The sequence below is a fragment of the Onychomys torridus genome, chromosome 5, assembly GCF_903995425.1.
Source record: "Onychomys torridus chromosome 5, mOncTor1.1, whole genome shotgun sequence".
Taxonomy (NCBI): Eukaryota; Metazoa; Chordata; class Mammalia; order Rodentia; family Cricetidae; genus Onychomys; species Onychomys torridus.
In genome coordinates, this window is record NC_050447.1 from 25,604,629 (window position 1) to 25,609,734 (window position 5,106).

The 5,106-nt window shown below is 37.0% G+C and overlaps 1 pseudogene; it reads right to left on the reverse strand.

Annotated features, from left to right (window-relative positions):
• Window positions 1-3,934: 3,934 nt before the first annotated feature.
• On the reverse strand, window positions 3,935-4,712 carry LOC118584539 (annotated as a pseudogene).
• Window positions 4,713-5,106: the final 394 nt, after the last annotated feature.

The window sequence follows — 5,106 nt, forward strand, 5'->3', positions numbered from 1 at the left end:
ATCAGAATGTTTCTAAGGTTGGAGAAGTGGAGTATTAGAAGGAAGGAAAAAAATTAAAGACAAAAGACATGTGGGCAGTATGCCTCCTCTCAAAGTGTTTTGTGACCTAGGGAATGTGAGAATCACACATGCTCATTATATAGCCTAAAAAGTTAACAGAGTGTCTCTGAAATCCTAACAGTATGAAGGGAAGGTACTAGGGTACATTTCAACAGAGTCTGGAGTCACCTTGGAGAAATCTGTAGTCAAATCCTCTGAAAGGGAAAAAGGAAAAAGACACTAGACCAGGAAATCAGCTTCCTTTCCATGGTAAACTAGAAAATAATTACCTGTCTCTGCTATGTGAATTTAAATTCCAATTTGCTCTTAGAATTAATTTACTTAAATATGTTAAGACTAAATATCAGAGAATTTTTTAAATTGTATTTTATGAGTTTGAAATGAAAGTTATTTTATGTTTTTAAATTTATTCTTCTCTCATATAATACATTCTGACTGCAGTTGCCTCTGCTTCTGCTCCTCTCAGCCCCATTCCAACTTCTCTTCTCCTCCAGACCCATTCTTCCTCCATTTCCCTTTAAATAAAGAGCAGACTGACCAGAGTTATCAACAAAACACGCATAACAAGATACAATAAAAGTAGGTACAAACCTTCATATCAGGGCTGGACAAGGCAACCCAGTGGGAGGAAAAGGGTTCCCAAGAGCAGGTAAAAGAGTCAGAGACACCCCACTACCATTGTTAGGAGTCACAAAAAAAATCACCAAGCTAACAAACATAACATACATGCAGACAGCCTAGCACAGACTTCTGCAGGGCCTGTGATTTCTGCTTGAGTCTCTGTGAGTCCTTAAGAGCCCTGCTTAGTTGATTCTGTGGGATGTATTCACCTGGAGTCCTAGGAAAACTCTGACTCCTACAACTCTTCCTTCTTTTCTTCCTCAGGGGTGCTGGGGCTCTAAGGGGAAGGACCCAGTGGAGATCTCTAACTTGGGTGCTCTCTCTGCCTAATGTTTGGCTGTGGATTTCTGTGTCTGTGCTCATCATCTTCTGGGGAAAGCCTCTCTGATGACAATTGGGCTAGGCACTGATGTATGAGAATAGCACAGTATCATTAGGAATCAGAAAATGAAGACATTTAAAACAATACAATGATCAAGTGTATTTAATTAAATGTAAAAATCACAATAAACCTATATATTTTGCACATAAGAATTAAACTAGTCTTAAATTTCTTTCCATCTTCAATAATTATGAGATTATTGATCAACATATTTGTCAACTGTTGCCTCATTAGTCATTATTCTTAAAGCAATAGTATCTGTTTTTAAAGAGATTGATCTGAATTATTATTTTTATAGCTCTTTCAAAATTAGCTCAAGGATAATCAGCTCAAATATTAATCAATTTTTAAAGCTTTTACTTATTCTACTTTTTAACTCTGTTTTTAAGTTATGACAAATCATTATTAGCATTCTACATAAGAAGTTTGTTAATTCTATTGTTTATCTCTTATCAACCTCATAGTTTTCAAGATTCTGAATTATTCCTTGGATGTGGTAGAAAGACATGCTGAATTTCAGTTCTGAATTATTAAACACACACTGGCATACCTATCCCTACCACTCTCTCTCTGATTTCATATTAAATGAAAGGACTCTGTAGATCTGACAAGCTGTGTTATTGGTCTTGACATGGGCAGCATATTTGCAGATAAGCTGCTTAGTACTATACTATAAGAAATCATATTTTTAGTTGGCCAGGAAATGAGAGAAATAATAGAATAAGATTCAAATGCTTAATTGTAACTTGAAATGATGTGGCATATCTATAAGAATTCCATTAACATTTTAACCATTTCAAGCAGGGGAAATCCAGACAAAGAAAAGCATATATTAAGGAAAAAGTTATTTATAAGATGAATATTAGAAAATGAAGGGCTGGATATTTCCATGAATTAATATTGCTACTGCAGACATTTAAAGTGACTCAGAGTGCCTGACTCTAACTTAGGCATTAATATTCTCCGCTGACAAAGAAAGAGATGTTTCTGAAGTATTAGCCACAGTAAAACATTCTTTAAATACATAAACAGAGTTCAATATTTGGTAAGGAAGCACATGATGTAGAAAATGAACACAATAACTACATTAACTGATTTGGCTCAACAGTCCATGTTCCTGAGTTGGCTTTTTACATTTATCTGGGATATCTAGCTTAGCAACCAAACCAGAAAATACAGATAAATTCACTGCTTCATATAGCCTCATGTTTAATTAGTTCATCTGTTTTGCCACCTTTCAATAACTATGACAAAATTTACTATTAGTAGGTAAACAACTTGTGGTCCTTTGAGTTAGACATATCCATGCCTCAAGAATTTGAATACTAGGATGGTGACTCTTTGGGGATGATTTGGAATTGCATCCTTACTGGAGAAAATATGTCAATGGGGGAGGTTTTGAAGTTTTAAAAGACTCCCATCATTTCCTATATTCTCTCTGTTTCTTGATTGTGGTGGAAATGTGAGTGTTCAGCTTTCAGCATGGGCTCTGACCTCGAGGTATGTTTTTGATGTCTATACCATTAAGGACACTGTAGCTAAAGATTTCCTGTGTCCCACCTGGTCCATGGTCAGGACAAATATCTCTCACCCACCAGTCCTGCAGCTACTTGGTCCCAAGTAAACATACAGAGGCTTACATTAATTAAAGCTGCTCAGCCATTAGCTCAGGCTAACTATTGACTAGCTCTTATACTTAAATTAACCAATAATTCTTATTTATGTTTAGCCATGTGGCTTGGTTGGTACCCTTTCTCAGTTGTGTCTTCAGTTCTTGTTTCCTCTGTGTCTGGCTGGCAACTCTTGACTCAGCTTTCCATTTCCCAGAACTCTCCTCTCTGCTTATTCCACCTATACTATACTTCCTGCCTGGCTACTGGCAAATCAGCATTTTATTTATCAATCAATGAGAGCAACACATTCACAGCACACAGAAAGACATTCCCAACAGGACACCAATCCTTTAACCTTAAGCCCAAAATAAATCCTTCCTTCTTTAAGTTTGGTCATAATGTCTTATCAAAATAGTGGGGAATTAGCTAACATACAGATTAAAAGGGAACTAGTTAGCTTTTGGATCATGTTTCCAGGTTTATCTGTTATTGATCATTTAGTTCCAATTAGTTTGTCCAATCAGTGAATTCAAACATCATTGTAGGAAGTACCTGGTAGAACTTCTTTGGCAATAAACACACACAAAGAAATATAAAGTTACACACAGTTGCTAAATTTTAGCCACTAGGCCCCAACTCTTAAATATTCAACCACCCCCTGATAGTGCCACAGGTTTGTAACAAAGCACTTAGTGTAAGAGACTTCAGAAGACATTTAAGACTAAATAATGAAGTCTACATTATAGGGGTGTTATATTTTGGAGTTTGTGTTTGATGGAGAAAACAAAGAAATGGACAGAATGCAATTAGCATATTACCCAATGAATGGAGATCAGTGAACGTCAATTTATGAGCTTTCATTTTAATATAACTATTAATTACTGAAATTAATGGAAGGTAGCTCTTAGCAATTGCTCTTGGAGAGGTAGCCACATCCCAGAAATATTCAGTCCTAGTGGGTGCCCATAAAATGTAAAATCAACCACAGTAATAGCACCATTTAATCTAAGATTTCGAATCTTCATATTTTTCATGTGTAATTTTATGTGCAAAATGTCAAATCATACTCTGTAAACAAGAAAGATGTAACTGTAAGATATTCTTAAAAAACACTCAATTTTTTTTATTTTTGTTTTTCAGCTTTTAGAAACTTCTACCTTATTTCCATTTTCTACATGCATATAGAACAGCTCTTGACCACACCGTAGTAGATGCAAACCATTTGGTGGCCTATGCACTGGAAATTTCAGACTCATCCTCAGTAGCTAGCTGGAAACCTGGAGTCCCTTAGTTCTTCACTGGGTAACTGAGTAACCGTATATACAAGAGCTGGTGATGTCCATTCACCTGAAATTCTGACATGGTCTTTCCCTTATCATCAGCAGCCTGCTCTTCGTTTTCCATCTCCTCTAGGTCTCTGTAGAAGTAGAAATCACACATAGCCTCCCATGGGTGCCCATTGAAGATGATGCCACATATTTGGAAAAAGTCCTAGAACAGCATCTCCCACAACAGACTTACTGGGTGAGCTCTCTTGCTGTTGACTGGGGTGGCAATGTCTACATAGCACAATGGAGAATTTGTGTTACACAAAGAAATGGTGGGCAGATTGACATAAGATGTCTATGTAAGGGCCTGGTGGTCAGCTTTGGGACTGGCCACAATTAAAAGTGCGGCCCCCTGAAGGCTGCTGGAGTTGGTTTAATGAAGGCACCAGGAATGAGACAGCCACCATTTGAAGTGGCCCCAGGGGAAGTACCAAACATCAATACAGCTCACTGGCCACTTCTGGGGATGATGACACTGACATCCACAGTGTTCTCAATGACAAGCATGGCATGATCTGTGAGTAACAGTTTCTTCCTCTTCAGATTTCTCATATAGAAACCATCTCTTTTGCAGATATACTGATTCCTTTTATAGATAAACTGTTCCATCTGGAAATCAAGCATGGTGGCATCTAAGTAGTTTCCTGTGGCAAGGAACTTAAGGATATCCTCATCTGTCATCTGCAGGACATTAAAGCCTCAGGACATCACAGGAGCTTCCCTTTATTTTTTTACAGGAATGAAGAACAACACAATATGGAACTGTTCTTGACCTGGACAGAAAAAGCTCAAAGTGGTTTTATTTACTGTTTCTGTGATGGCTAAGGATTCTGAGCATTTAAAAATATGTTCCACTTTATATTTCTTCCTTTGAAAACCTGTTTCTAATCAGAATGACTAGATAGATAGATAGATAGATAGATAGATAGATAAATAGATAGGTAGGTAGGTAGGTAGAATTACAGAACTGACAATAAGTACTTATGTGGGTAAGGGGAAAGAAGAACATTTATTCATAGTTAGTTGGAGTACAAACTGGTACGACCACCAGGGAACTCAGTGTGAAGGTTCCTCAAAAAAGCTATAAATACATTTATCTTAT